Raw genomic sequence first — 20397 nt, 5'->3', positions numbered from 1 at the left:
TGACACTGTTTCCACTGTTTCCCCTTTTATTTGCCATGAAGTGATGGGACCAGATGCCATGATCTTAGTTTTCTGAATGTTGAGCTTTAAGCCAACTTTTTCAGTCTCCTCTTTTACTTTCATCAAGAGGCTTTTTAGTTCCTCTTCACTTTCTGCCATAAGGGTGGTGTCATCTGCATATCTGAGGTTATTGATATTTCTCCTGGCAATCTTGATTCCAGCTTGTACTTCTTCCAGCCCAGCATTTCTCATGATGTACTCTGCATATAAGTTAAATAGGCAGGGTGACAATATGCAGCCTTGATTCCTTTTCCTATTTGCTTTAACCCTGCCTAAACCACTGAGTAGGTGAATTATCCATACTATACTTGCTCAAATGAAAGGCTATATGTAGAAAGTGTAAGTGGATATCATTAATATGTGATGTGATTATTTGTTGGAAGGTCAACAAAGACATCTAGGTCCAAGGATCTCCTGACATCCCTACAGGACTTCTAAAAGTGTTTTTGTAGTTAATTCTTTGGGTTGATGGGTCTGGCTCACCTTACCTTCTATCTCCATGATCCTTGGCCAGAGCCAAGTTACCTATAGTTACACTGGGCCCAGTGCCTAGGGACCATGATATTTTTAGAAGCCCACAAAAATGTTTTAATTTCTTTCAAATCAGAAGAAAAAAAGTGAATAGAGTCCAGCCTGAATTATATTAATCTTTATGCCAATTCATTAACAAAATAAAAATTTTAATATATACAATTTTAAATATCATATTTTAAATGAAAGAAACAGCTCATGAAGGCAAAAGTGCCTAGAAGTCTATGAAAGTTACAATGCGGTGCTGACCTCAGTTCCTCCTGGCTGGGGCCATCGACGCATACAGACTGAAGTCTGCACTCCAGGCCACTGCCCCCACTCTCTAGCGGGGTTTGGATGTCAGGTTGCTGTGAGTAAGGGTTGGGTAACCAGTCATAACCAGTCTAAGCTGATTTGTTGGCTCTTGTGTATGTCCCTGCTTACCAAGTGTGACCTGAGACTTCTAGCCCACACTTCTTTTTTTTTTTTAATTTAAATTTATTTATTTTAATTGGAGGTTAATTACTTTACAATATTGTATTGTTTTTGCCATATATCAACATGAATCCGCCACAGGTATACACGTGTTCCCCATCCTGAACCCCCCTCCCACCTCCCTCCCCGTACCATCCCTCTGGGTCATCCCAGTGCACCAGCCCCAAGCATCCTGTATCATGCATCGAACCTGGACTGACGATTTGTTTCTTATATGATATTATACATGTTTCAATGTCATTCTTCCAAATCATCCCACCCTGTCCCTCTCCCACAGAGTCCAAAAGATTGTTCTATACATCTGTATCTCTTTTGCTATCTCACATACAGGGTTATCATTACCATCTTTCTAAATCCCATATATATGTGTTAGTATACTGTATTGGTGTTTTTCTTTCTGGCTTACTTCACTCTGTATAATAGGCTCCAGTTTCATCCACCTCATTAGAACTGATTCAAATGTATTCTTTTTCATGGCTTAGTAATATTCCATTGTGTATATGTACCCCTGCTTTCTTATCCATTCATCTGCTGATGGACATCTAGGTTGCTTCCATGTCCTGGCTATTATAAACAGTGCTGTGATGAACACTGGGGTACACGTCTCTTTCAGTCTGGTTTCCTCAGTGTTTATGCCCAGCAGTGGGATTGCTGGGTCATGTGGCAGTTCTATTTCCAGTTTTTTAAGGAATCTCCACACTGTTCTCCATAGTGGCTGTACTAGTTTGCATTCCCACCAACAGTGTAGGAGGGTTCCCTTTTCTCCACACTCTCTCTAGCCCACACTTCTTGCTGTGTCTGAACACTTTCCTTCCCAATCTTTACCTGTCTAACTCCTATTCAGCCTTTGAGACAGCTTAACTATCATTTCCTTAGAAAGTCTTTCTTGACATCCTATTCTCAATCTAAATTTTGTACTCTTGGTGTAGTCTAGAGCATCTTGATTGACCTATGAAGTGCTTGCTACACTCCATTGCTGTGTTTATTTGGCCTAAGATCTATCTTCCTCTGTTACATCTATGCACTTTCACTAGCTGTCTCCGGTATCTACCCCAGTGCCTGATACTTGCTAGAAGCTTGATAAATACTTATTGAATGAATTACTGATTGATTAGATGTCTTCATAGCCAACCAAGTCTTGTATTCAGTGGTCCAGGGCAAGATCTGGGCCATGTCCATACAACCCTCCCATGCCTTCCCATCGTGTTGGAATTCCCATATGATGGAGTTCCAACACACTGAGTTCTAGCTTGCTTGGTTACCTTGAATAGTGCCCCAGATTCCCTGGGTTTGGGGCTCACCCTTCCATAGTCAGAGATTAGACTGACACTTCCACCTGGACCAGAGAACCGTATTGAAAGTTTGTTTACTTTACTTCTGTGATATAGGCTCAGATCTTTGGAAAGCATGACTAGCATCCTCTTAGGTCCCTGAACTCTCATCTGAATTCATTAAGCTCTGTTTCTCTACTGGGGCGTGGATTCTGCTTGGCCCCAGATTCCTCTTCCTTTTCCATGGCCTCTGTGTCTCTATAGGCTTCATGCTGATGCCCATACTTGTATAAAACAGAAGTTACAGAAAGCCTCAGCTGAAATGGGAGAGGTTTACATGTTAAGCCATTATTAACCATTAACACCAAGTGATTTTCTTTTTTGAATTCTTGTAATTCAGGCAAAGTAGAGGAAATATGAGGGGCATAATCAATACTTCAAAAATTTTTCATTATGAAATCAATGAATATTCAGTGTTGGAAATTTATAATATAAAATAAGCAAAAGAAATAAAATAAAAATATTCAATAAATTTTTTTTGCTCACCTATGTTTTCAGTTTTTCAACATTGAATATGTATTATTTTTATAATAAGAAAAAAGTTGTTTTTAATTTTTAAAATGTTCAAGAAGATATATTCCAAAATGTTAGCAGCTTTGTTTCACTTGATGGTAGGGTTGTGGGAAATTTAAATTTTCTTCTTTGGGCTTTTTTTCTTCCAGTTTTTATACAATGATAGCCATGCTATTTTTATGATTGAGATGAAACAATTTCACAATAAATATTATAAAAATTAATACCACTACTCAGAAAGAATTATTGCCAATAATTTGGTGGGTATATCTATGTCTCCTATAGAGAGACATATAGGTGGGTTTCCCTATGTCTAGATACAGTTTTAAAAAATGGTTATAGTCACGTTGTATTGAAGCCTTATTTTAAAACTTACCCAGACATCTTAAGCATCTTTCTACATCATTAAGATTTTGTCCACAAAATCAGTTTAAATGACTGCCTAGTACTCCACTGTCCAACTATTACATAGTTTATTTAAACAATTCACTGTTATTGGACACATGTTGTTTCACATTATCATCATTATTAATAATACTAATGACTATTTTCTTTGAGAAAATACCTAGGAGCAAAATTGCTTGATCATTGTTTTTTTTTCATGTGCCTTTGTAAGGCTTTGTGTTCACATTGAAAATCCAAAATTAAGGTTCTGTTGCTGGAGTCTGTTGCTGGAAACTTGAATGAAGTGAGGACCTGAAAGGGAAAAGGAGAAATAGTGTGATTATGGAGGACCACAAATCTGGGTTGGGTAATGAGGACTGTGTAAACTGTATCAAGGTAAACACAGGTAAAGCCGTGACAGACTAGGATGAGGCAAAGAGTAAGGTGTTTACTGTGAATGCCTGTACTCGTCATCCGAAATCCAAAATTTCTTCTTGGCTTGGACTCTTTTGTCCAGGCTCTTGATTTGAATTCCTGATTCTATGCTCAGTCTCACAGTGTTTTCAATGTCTTTGTCACTATTGCTTAGGGCTGAATTTCAATTTAAGTTGCGTCTTGTGCGTTCTAGGGGACACTGCTCATTGCACCTTACGAGTTGTACTGTCTGTGCACTGTACAAGGGCACAACTCCTTGCACAACTATTGCTCCTTTCCATCTCTTTGTTGTGGTTCTGCCTTTTTGCTATTTAGAAGAGCCCTTTATTCTCAATCTTTTGTCCAGGTCCTGGATTAGCTTTTCACATAAACTCCCATACTACTCCCATTCACTTTAGAAGGTTGGTGCTGTTACGAATGTAGCAGAGGAGATTTATACTCTGGATGGAAATTTGGGCAAAAAGTTCCTTGAAACTCAAATTATCTAGATTTCCTACAAGTCTTTTTGTTTGCCTTGGGAACCAGCTGAAATCAGAAGCATTAAATATAACTGATCTTAAAATACATTAAAAATAGAAAAAAGGATCCAAGTACCTGGTGTGCAATCCAACTGCCCCAAATACTAAAACTTTATGTTCATCCATAATACTTTCCTTTTAGAATAAAAACATCTGAATATAATAGTAAAGCAGCAGGGACTCACCAAAGAGTGAAGTTATCACCCGCCTGCAGGAGAGGAGACATTTACAAGTACTCTATTCCTTGTGGCCCTCTCTATTATAAAATTTTCATGATAAATCCATCCCCAGCTAATGCCTAGGGTGATTTAAATATACGGCAGCAAAGTCTCTGGTGGTCAATAGAGGGATAATGAGTTGTAGAACTACCAAAGAGAACAGAAAAATCTTCTTAGTTCAAGCTTTGTGTTCTTTCTGTTTGAACCTTTTTGACACATTAATTGCAGAGGAAAGGAATAGATGAAGAGGAAAGCGAGGCAAAGAGACTAAGTGAAAAGACTGAGTCTAGGCTTTTGTGCTTATATCCAAATAAATACCAAGTAGTGTGCTAAAATTTCTCTACAACGCATAGCGTATTCCATGTTGAATGTCCAAATGGAACATTTCTAACACCTTCCAATGTTGCTCATAAGCAAAGAAGTGTATTGGGCATGAGGAAACATTTGAGTATATTTTGTGAAGTGGGAGATAACAGAAGAGTCACCTCTGAGATCTGCCTGCACCACTATGTGTGCATGTGTGTGTGCACACGCACATACACACATGCACACACGCACACACACTTGCAATTGTTATGACTTTCACCTCTCTATACTTTTAAATATATTAAAAGACTTGAGGTTGGAAATCTTCCTACCCTCCCCTTTCATGTCTCTCTTCTCCTTCCCTCTGTAAGTACAATCACTGATTATAATCAACTTCAGAGCACTTTTCTTTTCAAAACACACTGACAATGATGAAAAATTTACTTTTCATCTGTGACATTTTATGTGTGAGTAACTCTAAATACCCATCTTTGTCATATATTTAGGAGTACGTGGAAATAGACATAAAGAAAGAACTGGCTTCCCTGGTGGCTCAGACCGTAAAGAATCCACCTGTAGTGCAGGAGACCCCGGTTTGATCCCTGGGTCAGGAGGATCCCCTGGAGAAGGGAATGGCAACCCACTCTAGTATTCTCACCTGGAAAACCCCATGGAGGGTGATAGCCCATGGGGTCGAAAAGAGTTGGTCACAACTGAACGACGAGTACTTTCACTTACTCTTCATAAAGAGAGAGAGAGGAGATAGAGAGAAAGAGAGAAATAAGGAAGAAAGGGAGGAAAAAAGGAAAACAACAAAAAGAATAATCACTTAAGCACTGGAACACAGTAGTTCTTAATAAAGATCTTCTATATTTACCACATTCTCTGAATGATTTTAAGAAAAAATCTTGCCCACTACTCTCTCTTCTCTGGTACTCTGTCCTGTGTTCTCTGGCCACCTTGATCTCCCTGTATTCCCATGTGTGCGTGCTAGGTCGCTTCAGTCGTGTGCGACTTTTTGTGACGCTATGCCTTGCTATGCTATCACTTCTCTTTATATCTGTTTTAATTATGACGTGCTTTGGCATGGTTTTCTTGTGCTTGGGGTTTATTGTACTTCCTAGATCTGTGGGCAATGAAATTTGGAAAAATTTAGTCCTCATTTCGTTACACATTTTTTCTGCCTGCTCCCTTCTTCAGGGATTCCAGTTTACATGTACGTTAGGCCTCTTGAAGTTGTCATGCAGTTCACAGATGCTCTTTTCTTTCAGTTTTTTCTCTTGGTATTTCAGTTTAAATAGTTTTCACTAATTCTTCCTTCTGCCATGTCTAATCTGCTATTAACGCCATCCAGTGTACTCTGCATCTCAGACGCTGTCATTTTCATCTCTAGAAGTCTGGTTTAGATCTTCTCTTCTTGGCATATGGTGTTTTGTGCTGTCACTTGTTAAAGACTTATTTTGAAATAATTTTAGACCTAAAGGTGAATTCAAAGACAGTTAAGTCCCTTGGAATGGTTTGATCCTTTCAGGTTTTGTTTTTAAACCTTTTTAGGCGAGACCAGAGCTTTAGTGCAGGGCTACTGTTGCCCACTGCTGAAGTGAAACACTTGTGAGTACTCTACCAAATGTCCCACGAATTGTGAACTTCTCTCTCTGGCTGGTGGGAAGAACTATTTCTGGTCCTGAGTGACTTCCAGAGATTGTTTCCTCTAATTGTTTATGTGCTTCTTTTCCCAGCCTCACATAGGTAAGTTTCCTGGTTGGTACTTAGTATAAGTCCATGCTCAAGAGCATTTCCTCTGCAAATCGGTGGAGTTCTCTGCGCAGTTCTCTCTGCTCTGGTACCCTGCTCTGTGTACTCTGGCTGCCTTGGTCTCCCTGTACTCCCATGCCTGCGTGCTAGGTCTCTTCAGTCGTGTCCGACTCTTTGTGATGCTATGGGTTGTAGCCCACCAGCCTCCTCTGTCCATGGGATTTTCCAGGCAAGAATACTGGAGTGGGTTACCATACCCTCCTCCAGGGAATCTTATTCACTCAGGGATTGAACCTACATCTCCTAAGTCTCCTGCATTGGCAGGCTTGTTCGTTATTATCGAACAAGTGCCACCTGGGAAGCACGACCCCGCCCCCCCCATCCCGCCCCACCTGTATTCCCAATTTTCCCCAGAGCAGGGAGATTTGGGGTTTTTTCCCCTGGGTTTTCCCTGTCTATGCCAGAGGGAAGTCTGTAGGCAGTAGTAGACTGAGGTAATTTTAGGACTCATTTTGTATGTTTCCCATCTTTCAGGGATTACTATTCTTTGGTATTTTATGCCCAATGTCTTAAAAACTCTATTTTGCACTTTTTTTGCTTATTACTGTATCATGGCCAAAGAAAAGTCTAAGTAAATGTAATAAATATTTGTTGAATGAATGAATAAGCTTTGTATCCTGTACCGTGGTGGGAGTTCATTAAAATGCTTTTACTGAAAATTGTTCTGTTCTTGGAAAGTTAGATCAGGAAAGAACAGTAGTTCCTAATGGCAAAGAAGTTGTAATTATTTGGCCATTTTGTCAGGAAATGTGGCTTTAACAGATGACCTCCAACCAGTTAGTCTCCTGTCCTTGCACCCCTATAAAGATGGAAAATCCCAACAGCCTGATGGATCCAGCTTGGACCACATACTCTTCCCTTGGCTTGAGAGTGCAGCATGCCACAGTTGACAGTCCTATTGAAGCTGCTTGCTGTGACAGGAAGGTAAGGTGCCAAAAGGAAGCAGGGATGCTCTGTACAAACAAAGGAGATGGATTCTGTGCAGCCAAACCAATAAATGTGTCTGGTCAGTAGTCATTTACAAAGATGTTTATTGGATTTTTTTTTTTTTTTTAGTACTGAAATCTTATTGGCTTCTGATACCATGAACTTGCAGGTAAATGACTGCTGATTACTTTGCATTGTATTCTAAAGCATTTCTAATGGTATCATTCTCAGATGATAGATGTTTCGTACTATTATTAGGAGAACTTAGATATATATGCCCTGCTACACGCACTTGGCTTCTTTTCTAAACCTCTAAAAATGCTCTTATACCTAATGTATTTTGGCAGCATGATGGCTACAAGACAGGGCAAGTCTAGAGTCCTCTGGTCTGGGAACCAGGCTAGGTTGGATCAGGCAGAGAGCATGATATGAGGGTAAGAAGCTTTGAGTGTGAAGGTTCAGAAAGAATAATTTGAAAGGTGTGTGTGTGTGAAGTTGGAATACAGAAAGCATGATTAAGATCTAGGCCTGGAGGGTCTGCAGTACCCGTACAGGCAGACTGATGAATCACAGCACGTGTGGGCAGAAACGGAGACTAGACATACAGATACAACCCAAGTTGAGCTTAAAGGAATAAACAGAGAACGTATTCTCTAACTTCTAAAAGATGAGGGACCACAGTAGTATTTGTACACATGGGAAGACACACATAGCACCTGAATTGCTTGTGACCTTTGAGGTGGGACCATTTGTTCCCCAATAGATAGTGATTAGGGCATTGATGTTTTGTAGGTTCCTTACAGTTCTAGCATCTGTTGTTGTTGTTGTTTTTTTATTATTTTTTTATTTTTTTTTACACAATTTTAATTTTTTATTTTTAATTGAACTTGAAGATGTTTATTGTGTTCTAATTTTGGTGGAAAAAAGGTCACATACGTTATTTAGCACAGCCTTGTGAAATATACAAAGCGTAACTGAGGATGAGCGTTTCTCCTCCTGGTCCGTTTCTGAGGACTAAACCGCGAACTGCTCCGCTGAAGGAAGCCTTCCTGCAGTGGGTGGGCACCAAGTCTACCATTCACTAATTTTCTCCTTTCAGTATCGGCAGCAACTCCCCATTTTCTTTCAATTCCTTAACGATGTCCAGTCCTCCGACAAGCTCCCCCTTCACATACAGCTGAGGGTACGTCGGCCAATTGGAGTAAGCTTTTAATCCTTGCCGAACTTCTTCATCCTCCAATATATCAAATGTCTCATATTCAATCCCAGTACTATTTAGTATTTCCAAAATCTGTCTGCTGAAGCCACACTTAGCTTCCTGTTTGTTTCCTTTCATAAAGAGCATCACAGAAGCTTTATTTGTCAGTACTTTGAGCCTTTCCTCTAACTTGGGGGCTTTGGGGCAAATCGTATCTAGTTCTTTAGATGCTTCTAGCTCCTTGATTATATCAAGTCCTCCTATGAGCTCTCCAGAAACATAGAGCTGGGGATAGGTGGGCCAATTGGAATAGGTTTTGAGGCCCTGACGAACTTCTTCATCTGAGAAGATGTCGAAACTGCTAAACTGAATATTATGTTTGTTAAGAATTTCCACCATCTGCTTGCTGAAACCGCAGCGCGGCTCCTGAGGCGTCCCCTTCATGAACAGCATGCAGGGGGCGGCGTGGGTTAACTTCTTCAGGCGCAGGCTGAGGTCCTCCTTCGGGTGCTCCCTACCACTGGGCGAGAAGGAGCCGCTAGACGCGTGTCGCTGAACCTTTTTGGTCAACTCTGGGGCATGGGCACCATCTAATCGGTCGATTTTCTGAGAATTCTTGAAAAACAGAAAGGTGGGAACAGAACTAATTTCATATTTCTCAGATACTTCAGGAACAGCTTCCGCTTCCAACTTCACAAATGAAGCTTGTGGGTGCTCTTTGGCGAGCTCGGCCATCACGCCGTTCATCTGAGCGCACTGAGGAGCCCATGGTGCCCAGAAATGGACCACAAGAAGGGACTTGGCTCTGAGGCGCAGCAGTTCCTCAAACTGCCCAGCTGAGCCGACCTCCACCACCGCCGCCGCTGCCTCAGCCGCCCCCGCCGCCTTGCTGCCGCCGCCAGACAAGCTGTTGTTTTTTTAAAATAGCTTAGTTGGCCCTTAAATTTGTGCCTGTAGAGGGACATCTGGAGGTCACAGTGCTCCTTATGAAATCTCATAAAGTATCGATGTAGCAAAAAATGTAATTTGTGCTAAACCACATATCACTTTATTTGGATTCTTGTAAAGTCATGTAGTAATAATATGTGTCAGAGATTTAAGAAGAATTCAAGATTAAAATTCAAAAGTAAGAAAAACATGCATTATCTGGGTTTTTTCTTTGTGAACACAGAAAAATAATAATCTTTTCCTTTTTCATTAGTGGAATACTTTGATTTGACTTGTATAACACTGGGATTCTGTGATGACTAGATGACAAGGACACTTAGAAGTGCCTGCCTTTTTATTGAAAAACTTTTAATTGCAATATATTTATATATTGTACTGGTAACAGTTACTGTGTATCCACAGTTCACCCCTTGCTCTGTTTGAATCCATGTACTGCTGAAGCTGTCTTTAAGAAAGAACTCATTGCCCAGCTGTAAGGAGTGTGGTCAGCTGACAGCTTCTCATTGTTCATTCGTTCAGGTCTGCTTTTGAGCTGAGGTCGTGCTCTCCTCAAGGTGATCCCAGTCAATGACTCTTTAAAATTAATCAATTTTTGGCCGGCCTTCTCATTGCAGCATCTCTTGTTGCAGAGCACCAGCTCTAGGATGTGTGGGCTCAGTAGCTGCAGGTCATGGATGCTAGAGTGCAGGCTTCAGTAGCTGGTGCATGGGCTTGCTTGCTCCTTGGCACGTGAGATCTTCCCAGACCAGGGATTGAAGCCATGTCCCCTGCACTGGCAGGTGGATTGTTAACCACTGGACCACCAGGGAAGCCCCCAGTCAATGATTAAATAAGACTTTTCACAAAGACTTAGTCATGTCAACCTATCATGGAATTCCTCCAGAGCAACATTTGCTCTGCAGCTCCCGATGAGCTGGTAGATTCTTTACCGGCTCTGCTGATTGTCTGACAGCTCCTCCTGCCAGTCCTCCATCTCCCCTGTCCCTCACCAGTGTTACTCTCTAATAAACATTTTATACCCTCTCTCCCTCTTGGCAACCGCTTCTGAGCCAACTGATGGACATGTGCACAGATCATAAGTGTACAGCTTAATCCATTTTTACAAACTGAACACACTCATGTAACCAGAACATTATGAAGAAGATTATAAACAGCACCCTAGAAATCTCGTTGTGCTACCTGCCTTCCAGTCATTACCCCTCTTCTAAGGAGTAACCACGACCCTAACTCTTTTAACATCCTGGATTAGTTTGTCCTAGTATTGTAATTTATATAAATGAAATTTTAGGATATCACTTGTGTTCAGCTTCCTTTGCTCAAGATTATGCATTCTTTTAAATTCTTTAAAGTGTATAATAATTGAGGTGTAAGTTTTCAAGTAAGCATTTTACTTTTTCATCATTATATTCTGGTCACTTTCTTTGTCTCTTTGTTTCTCTCTGCTTCTCTTACACAGACACCCACACCCCAAACATGATGAATATTTTCCAGTTCAGTTTCCAATCTGACAATAGCAAAAATTTTATAGGATGTTCAAAATATTAATTTAGTTAAATTATGATACAATGGAGGGCTGTCTGGATGGCTTAAGGGGTAAAGAATCCGCCTGCAATGCAGGAGACACAGGAGATGTGGGTTTGATCTCTGGGTTAGGAAGATCTCCTGGAGAAGGGAATGGCTACCCACTCCAGTATTTGTGTCTGGGGAATTCCATGGATAGAGGAGCCTAGTGGGCTATAGCCCATGGGGTCACAAAAGAGTCAGACATAACTGATCAACTAACAGTATACCACACTATAAGACATGCTGGAATTGTCTATGCCTCTGTTTGTCTCATGCTCACCAAGTTTCTCTAGTTTAGCTTCCACTAGATCTTAGTCATCAGGGATAGATCACCTTTTAATACTATTACAGAGGACAGTGACTGCTTTCAAATAACTACCAATGGACCATCGATACCATGTCTATGTGAAGCAGATCTTTCCTGAGTTTTAGCTTAATCAATTCCCCAGCTCTGCTCTAGAGAAACGGGGGTCTTATTACACAATAATTTTTGCTCAATTCTAAAGACATTTCTTCACTCATTAACTGCCTCTTAGTTTAATCGCTTCTAGAAAAATTCCTCTTTCTCAAGCTGCTTGATGGTCGAGGATTTCACTATATGTGTTTAAAGAATTTCCACCTTTCATTTCTTATTCCCTACCCAACTTAGGAGCATTCTTGAAAATAATAAACGGAAATTTAAAAGCATTTTTCATTCTTGACTATGTGCACTTATAATTACCATAGAGTCCTCTGGTGAGAGGGTATCTTCCAGGGTGTTTTTGCTTATAACTTTATTGTTAATGGGATTATTTTAAAGCCATGTTGGAAAGAGAATTCTTCATTTCTCCGTGGAGCAGAAAATATCTTGCTACAGATTGCTGTGCTTTTACATATGATTTTTTTTTTCAAACTCTTGAAAACAAAATGTTGGTTTAGTATTGTAAGCCTTCTCTTTCCTACCTTGTAAGTATTCCAAAACATTCGTGTTAGATCGACAAATGAGATCAGGGTTCTTCCTAGAAAATCATTTTTTTCTTAATGCAGTAATATTGGTCATATATAAACTCTTCATTGGCTTTCTTTGGGGCCTCAAATGCTGCACTGTTCAGAGTAACCCTCCAATAGAATGAATGAATTAATAGGGAATTCCCTGGCTGTCCTGTAGTTAGGACTCCACACTTTCACTGCAGGGGGTATGGGTTCAATCCCTGTTCAGGGAAATAAGACCCCTCATGCCATGTCCTATGGCTAAAAATAAATAAAAAGAATAAATGAATTGATGTAAAGGCCTTGTGTGTTTATGTTTTAAAATTTAAATAGTGACTTCAAAGAGAGGGGTAAACAATGTGAATTTTTTCCCAAGATTTTAAAAGGTTTCTGTTTTTATGACTCACTAGTAGTAGAATCTGTTGTGAAGTGAATTATGTGTGAATTTAGATCACTTCTTTGAGATTTGATTTGAGAGCAATAGTGAAGTTTCACAGCTTTTAGCAGGGTTATATGTAATTAAATATACTTATAGATTCTTACTATTTTAGAACTACGTGCAATGTGCTCAGTCATGTCTGACTCTTTTGCAATTCCGTGGACTGTAGCCCGCCAGGCTCCTCTGTCCATGGAATTTTCCAGGCAAGAATACTGCACTGGGTTGCCATTTTCTTCTCCAGGGGATCTTCCCAGCCCAAGGATTGAACTCATGTCTCTGCGTCTCCTGCACTGGTAGGCAGATTCTTTACCACTAGTGCCACCTGGGAAGCCCAGGTCATTATAAATGACCTTAAAAATAGTCTAAGATAACTCCCTCTCCCCGTGCACACCTTTATAGGGCGAAAGTGACCAGTTCAGTCACTCATTCATGTCCGACTCTTTGTGACCCCATGGACTGCAGCACGCCAGGCCTCCATGTCCATCACCAACTCCCGGAGCTTGCTTAAACTCATGTCCACTGAGTCATGATGCCATCCGACCATCTTATCCTCTGTCATCCCCTTTTCCTCCTGCCTTCCATCTTTCCCAGCATCAGGGTCTTTTCCAATTTTCCAGTTTGTTGTGATTCTCACAGTCAAAGGCTTTGGTATGGTCAGTAAAGCAGAGGTAGATGTTTTTCTAGAATTCTTTTGCTTTTTCTATGATCCAACAGATGTTGACAATTTGATCTCTGGTTCCTCTGCCTTTTCTAAATCCAGCTTGAACATCTGGAAGCTGACAAGAGAACCAGGAAATTACTGACCATGCCACCCAGCTGAACAGCCCTGGGTTTTTCCATGTTGTCCACACTTTAGGAACTCTGGCTAAACTAGACCATTGTTCTCCAGAGATTATCAGTGTTACAACCTCAAATTTACATATGTTCAGTAAGGAAATGACTGACATCTGAGGGTCATCTCATCCACCTCAACATTTGAGGTTATTCTAAGCTATTCCAACAACTTTCTCTGTCAGTGTCCGTGAACATGCATTTAAAAATTCATCCAACCAAACTGTGCTCGATGAACCAGATTTAGGACCTGCCTTTATGTCCAAAGCCTTTGACTGTATCAGTTTAGGTCAGTCGCTCAGTCGAGTCTGACTATTTGTGACTCCATGGACCGCAGCATGCCAGGCCTCCCTATCTATCACCAACTCCTGGAGTTTACCCAAACTCATGTCCATTGAGTTGGTGATGTCATCCAACCATCTCATCCTCTGTCGTCCCCTTCTCCTGCCTTCAGTCTTTCCCAGCATCAGAGTCTTTTCCAATGAGTCAGCTCTTTGCATCAAGCGGCCAAAATATTAGAGTTTCAGTTTCAACATCAGTCCTTCCAAAGAATATTCAGGACTGATCTCCTTTAGGTTGGACTAGTTGGATCTCCTTGCAGTCCAAGGGACTCTCAAGAGTCTTCTCCAGCACCACAGTTCAAAAGCATCAATTCTTCATCGCTCAGCTTTCTTTATAGTCCAACTCTCACAACCATACATGACTAATGGAAAAACCATAGCCTTGACTAGATGAACCTTTGTTGACAAAGTAATGTCTCTGCTTTTTAATATGCTGTCTAGGTTGGTCATAACTTTCCTTCCAAGGAGTAAGCGTCTTTTGATGAGTCTTCTCATGGCTGCAATCACCATCTGCAGTGATTTTGGAGCTCAAAAATATAAAGTCTGACACTGTTTCCACTGCTTCCCCATCTATTTTCCATGAAGTGATGGGACCAGATGACATGATCTTCGTTTTCTGAATGTTGAGCTTTAAGCCAACTTTTTCACTCTCCTCTTTCACTTTCATCAAGAGGCTTTTTAGTTCCTCTTCACTTTCTGCCATAAGCGTGGTGTCATCTACATATCTGAGGTTATTGATATTTCTCCCAGCAATCTTGATTCCAGCTTGTGCTTCTTCCAGCCCAGCGTTTCTCATGATGTACTCTGCATATAGGTTAAATAAGCAGGGTGACAAAATACAGCCTTGATGTACTCCTTTTCCTATTTGGAACCAGTCTGTTCCATGTCCAGTTCACGGTCGAGGTTAAAAAAACCAATAAGCACAGGATGGGAAGTCTGGAAACCCACATTATCCTCCTGGCTCTGTCAGTAACTGGCCGTACGATATAGGCATGTCTCTCCACCCCAGGTTCTTTACCTGAACAATAAGGACGAAAGGATGATATTGAAGTTCCTCAGACTCTGGTATCTGAGGATTCTATCAGTCTAGGCAGCTTTATGCACTTATGCTTGTTACTTGAGGAAATGTAATTGATACAGTTTCTGAATTCTAACCCAACCTGATGAGAATTAGCTCACTAATGAATAAAACTCATTTAGAGAGGCATAGGCAATGCAGACCTCCCAGTGTCTTCCTTTCCTTTTCTAAGCAGAAGGAGAAGAAATATTTGTAATTTATTGTGCTTCAAGTATTTCATTTAATCATAAAAATAATACTACAGGCTAGGTATTATTATTTTCATTTTACAAATGTGGAAACTGGGGTTCACAGGCTTGTCACTTGCTCTTCCATACACATGGAAAGTGGGGTGCTGGGATTGGTACTCCAGTCTGTAGACAGGAATCCACACAAACAACTTCAAGAAAGAGGTATTTTATGTAAGATTTAACTTGAATCTTCATAGAATTCCATGAATACAGCTAATAAACGGACCAGACCTCACAAAGTCCAGAATTCTTGGGCATTTCTGGATCCAAGGTGGTCCTTACAACCCAAGGACCAAGAGTCTTAGATCCTTACTCTGTTGTTGCATCTGTGATGTGATCTGAATATCTGGGTATCTATTTCTTTTTGTCTCTGATTACAGCAAGCTCCAAAACGTTTACTCTTTGTATCTATTTTATCCTTAAAAAAAATTCACAGTCTGCTTTCTCATAGTTTTGGCTTAATCATAACTTCAGCTTGCCAAGATCCCTCCCAGCCCTACTCTACTTCCCTCTCATAAACTCTCTGCTACTTTATGGCTTCTTTCTCTATATTCTTTAAATTTCCACTCCTTCTGCTAACTGCCAATATTACTCCATGTTTCCCAAACAAAATTATCAAGGGACAGGCCCAGCTCTTTCGTGAGAGCCATGTGAATCTCCCCGTCTCCAAACACACCCAGAGCAAGAGTGGGTGCCTGACTCAGAGAAGACAATTCATTGGCTAGCCAATGACTTATGACAGAGTTTGGAATGAAAGTACAAGCAGGGCCTATAACTCGTTGCCTGAAAGCTTATATTTTTTTGAGGAGGAAGCCTATGGGAGTCCACTCAATCTGTTAATAGGTAAGCTGAAAGAATAAGAAAATTAATGCCTCCCAAAGCAGTATTCAAAGATGAATGGGGGTTTGGCAGACATGTTCCTGAGTTACTCCTCTTAGGAAACCAAGCTGTGGTCCATAATTCTCCCAGGGTTCCCCAGGAAGATTGAGTTCGAGTTGCTGAAAGTGGCAACTGACTTGATACTGCTGCTGCTGCTGCTAAGTCGCTTCAGTCGTGTCCGACTCTGTGTGACCCCATAGACGGCAGCCCATCAGGCTCCTCCATCCCTGGGATTCTCCAGGCAAGAACACTGAAGTGGTGAAAACTGAAAGTGAAGTCACTCAGTTGTGTCTGACTCTTAGCGACCCCATGGACTGCAGCCTTCCAGGCTCCTCCGTCCATGGGATTTTCCAGGTAAGAGTACTGGTGTTGGTTGCCATAAAGCACCTCATATTCGCTCCCTTCCCTTCTCTGACTCATTTCCTACCTCCTATTGGCAGTTCCTGGGATCACTTCCTAAGTAACTACTTGTCCTTAAATCGTTGACTCTGGTTCTATTTCTGGGGGAACACAAACCAAGACCCTCCCTTCTTGTGTGTGAGGGGTACACATCAATTAACATCTACTAGGCTCTGAGCATGAAATGGCTGGATGGCATCACCGACCCGATGGACGTGAGTTTGAGTGAACTCCGGGAGTTGGTGATGGACAGGGAGGCCTGGAGGGCTGCGATTCATGAGGTCGCAAAGAGTTGGACACGACTGAGCAACTGAGCTGAACTGAGACTCTGAGCAATGTTGATCTAAAGTACCCAGGAATTAGGGAAGGTGACGTTTATCTCAAACTAATTGAATTTCCTGAAATTTGTAGATAGCAAAATGAATGGCTCAAGTATTTTTGATTCAAGGTGTTATTTACTGAGAGTAATTCAGCATACATGAGGATCTTGGGATCTTAGATATGCAACCATTACACTTTTATTTTACCTCTTTGTTATTGTTACCTGTTTGTTTCTCTCACTGAAACATATGTACATTATATTCTTTTATATCTTCCTAACATCTCAAAAGGAAGGTGTGTGTGTGTGTGTGTGTGTGTGTGTGTGTGTCAGTTGCTCAGTCATGTCTGACTCTGAAACCCCATGGACTGTAACCCACCAGGTTCCTCTGTCTATCGGATTTTCCAGGCAAGAATATTAGAGTGGATTGCCATTCCCTTCTCAGGAGGATCTTCCCAACTCAGGGATCAAACCTGGGTTCCCCACATTGTAGGCAAATTCTTTACCATCTGAGCCACCAGGAAGCCCAAGGAAGACATAGTAGAGCATTTTTCTTGGCATGACTGTAAATCCTGGTTGTGTTTTTGACATTGGATCATCTTAGGTGTCATTTTTAGGGACTCTACGAGTTACCACAAACATCTCCATGATGTTAAAAAGAGGCAGAGAAACAGTGTGTTCTGTCAGCATAAGAATTTTCTCCATTGCAAAATTTAGAATCATAATGGTTTTCTAAGACTACTTTGATTATCCAAAGCCTTTAACTAATAAATTTCCAACCATTTTGTTGTTCTGATCTCCAAATTTTAATTACATGTTATGATTAAGAAACTGAGATGATTTTATTTTAGGTCCTTGAGGTGCTTTCAGATCGAGCTAGAAGAGGATTCTCATTTGAGGAAAATAAGACGTATTTTTAAGGAAGCTGGAGCACCTCACAAATATAATATCCTATTCCAGTTAAACAATTTAAGACATATTCAACTGGTTATGGTAAAACTTTAAACACCCCTGAATTGAGATATGTATATGAATATATTTAACCTGTTCACCCACATAAATTTTGGTAGGAAATGTTTGACGGCAAGTAATGGGTAAATTCCAAGTCAACTGTCCTAAGAATAAGTGCATTTTATTTTCTTGTATAACAAGAAGTTCTGAGAGAATGGCTGAGGGTCAGTGTCAACTCATTATTAAGGACACAGCTTCCTTGCACCTCTCTGTTATCCTCAGTAAGCTGGCTTCTTTCTTAGACTGACTTCTCTCATGGTCATGTGACAAGCTGTTGATTAAAGGAAGGGGAGCATTCTTGCCATGCTTCTCATTTTAAAATCAAGGAAACTTCCCAGAAAAGGCTCCTGGTAGGCTTTCCCTTGAATTTCATCGGCCAGAATTGCATCATGTGCCCTTTCCTAAATCAGTCACTGGAAGGAGATGGCCTGATCTATTCAGGCTTTACCTATGAATTGTATAGGAGAGTGCTCCCCAGGCAGTCAGGGTTCCCTCAGCAAGGAAAGGCAGTGTGGGTAACTGCTGGGTAGACAACCAGTCGGGTCTGCTATTATCTCCCAAACTGTTGGCCTTGGGAGGACCAGAGTAAAGGAGTAGCAGTTCTTAAAGCACTTTCTTTTGTGATGTTTTGTGAGTAAAGAAATATAACCCATAAATGGATTACCAGTGATGAACTGTCATGAAAGATGACTACTAAGCATCATGCAGCATTCAGGAGTGGAATGATTTGGAGAGAGAAGACCTAAATTTATTTTCTGACTTCAACAGTTACCAGTGTGACCTCAGGTGATGAATCAACTTCTGAGTCTTAGTTTCACTATCTGTACAGTGGAAATATTTTCTATCTCACAAGGACCTCAAAGTTTACAGTGAGGATTAAATAAAATTGGGTGCAAGGGAGAGTGCTTTGTAAACAATTAAGATCCATATATGAGAGATGTTTTAAAAGAGAAGCAATAATCTGCTGTTTATATAGACAAAAATATCCATGCTTGGCTCTAAGGGAAAGCGCTTGGAAGAATTCCAGTGTATGAATAGATTTTCAATGAAACAAAGATGAGTTATTAACAATCTCAACAAAGTTAGACTCTTCAAACTGTTTTTGTAAGTTAATACATTCAGGAAGGGGTTTAGATGTACAAATGTGTCACCTGTCCTTCTACTTCTGGGTTTAAGAAGGGGTACACTGGCCTGGGACTAATGAAGAATCACGTAGACTTGTATTTTGACGCAGTTAAGCCTGGACACTAAGGGTCTTCACCATCACTGCAGGCTTGCTGTCTTCATTACGACCAAGTTCACACAAGCTCCTGTTAGCTCCTAAGAAAGCTTTCTCACCTATTTAAGTTCTAACTAGCTCAAACCCACACACATCTCCAAATGGTCTACCAGAAAAATATTATTTTCCTAACTAATAAGTTACTGTGATCTCAGTTTCTCTCCCTGCCCCCTCATCCCTTCAGAGCCTTAATCTTTCATCTCTAGCCTTGGACCTGAACTCCAGCAGTTCATACTGAAGGAGGCTCTGTTGACCTTGAGCTCAAGAATTTGTATGTGTTGTAATACAAATGTCATTAAATATAACATTTACCTGCTGAGAACAACATTATACCATTTATGAAACTGTATGATTTCTATAACTAAACTCAGCAAGATTTTATTGCTCTTCCCACCTGTAATCACAGAAGTGCTGACTCAACATTCTAGAACCACAGCTTACCAATATGCAGTTTCACTAAAATCTGCAACTAGTCCTTGTTTTCCCATCGTTTCTGTTTAACCAGTTTTTGTAGTTAAACAACCCCTTTCTAAAAGGTTATTATTAATTAAAGGCTCAAATTAACGCCAAGAAAACTTTCATGTCACAAATTCTCACTGCCTCTGTGATTAGAAAGAACTATACTTCTATTACCATGATGATAAATATTCATGAATGTCTTTTAAAATTTTGTAGGTATTTAAGTCAATTTCACTTTCTCTGAAGATATACCAAAAGAAGTCTTTGATGTACTTACATGATTTCTTTCTTATTTCCTTATCCCCTACTCTGGCTTATTTATATTTTATGTTATACACACATACACACAAATTTTCTTCCACGTATCTGCCCCTTTTTATTGGAATGTTTAAGTGATTTTGTGTTTCTCTTAAGGTCCTTTAGATATTTTCAAATAACCATTTATACTGCGTTACATCCTGATCCCCCTGAAAAAAGAGAGGGGGAATAAAGAGTGCCGCATGGAAATGGTCAAACAGTTCATCTAATCCCATTTTCACTTTGAACTACAGTTATTAGTAACATGAATACAGTTAAGCTGAGAGGAAGGTATGAGAGCAGCAGAAAAAGTTAATTGTGTACCAGATACTGCTGTGTTTATTTGTCATAAACTAATTGTTAGTATGTTGAGGGCACGTAAAGTGTCCTCCTGACTTCAACTGTGGTATGAGTGTATGTACAGAAATGTAAGAATTGATAAGAGTTACCAGTCACTAATACCACTGTAAAACTGATCTCTAGAAGTTTTACATCATTTAAAATTTTTTTACTAAGCTCTTCACTTCAATCATACCCTGAAGCAGTTATTTCCACAGGTTAATGGTGTGTTATATAAAGAGCAATTTCCTTTTTATTCTTGGTGAATTTGCCTTTTAATTTCATTTAGCAACCATTTTGTCTTAC

General features: G+C 40.3%; 1 pseudogene; it reads right to left on the bottom strand.

Annotated features, from left to right (window-relative positions):
• Positions 1 to 8373: 8373 nt before the first annotated feature.
• LOC138438829 (glutaredoxin-3 pseudogene) lies at positions 8374 to 9612 on the bottom strand (annotated as a pseudogene).
• Positions 9613 to 20397: the final 10785 nt, after the last annotated feature.

This window comes from Ovis canadensis, chromosome 4 (genome assembly GCF_042477335.2).
Source record: "Ovis canadensis isolate MfBH-ARS-UI-01 breed Bighorn chromosome 4, ARS-UI_OviCan_v2, whole genome shotgun sequence".
NCBI lineage: Eukaryota > Metazoa > Chordata > Mammalia > Artiodactyla > Bovidae > Ovis > Ovis canadensis.
The sequence above is the reverse complement of the archived record's forward strand: the minus strand, read 5'-3'. Positions and strand labels throughout refer to the sequence as shown.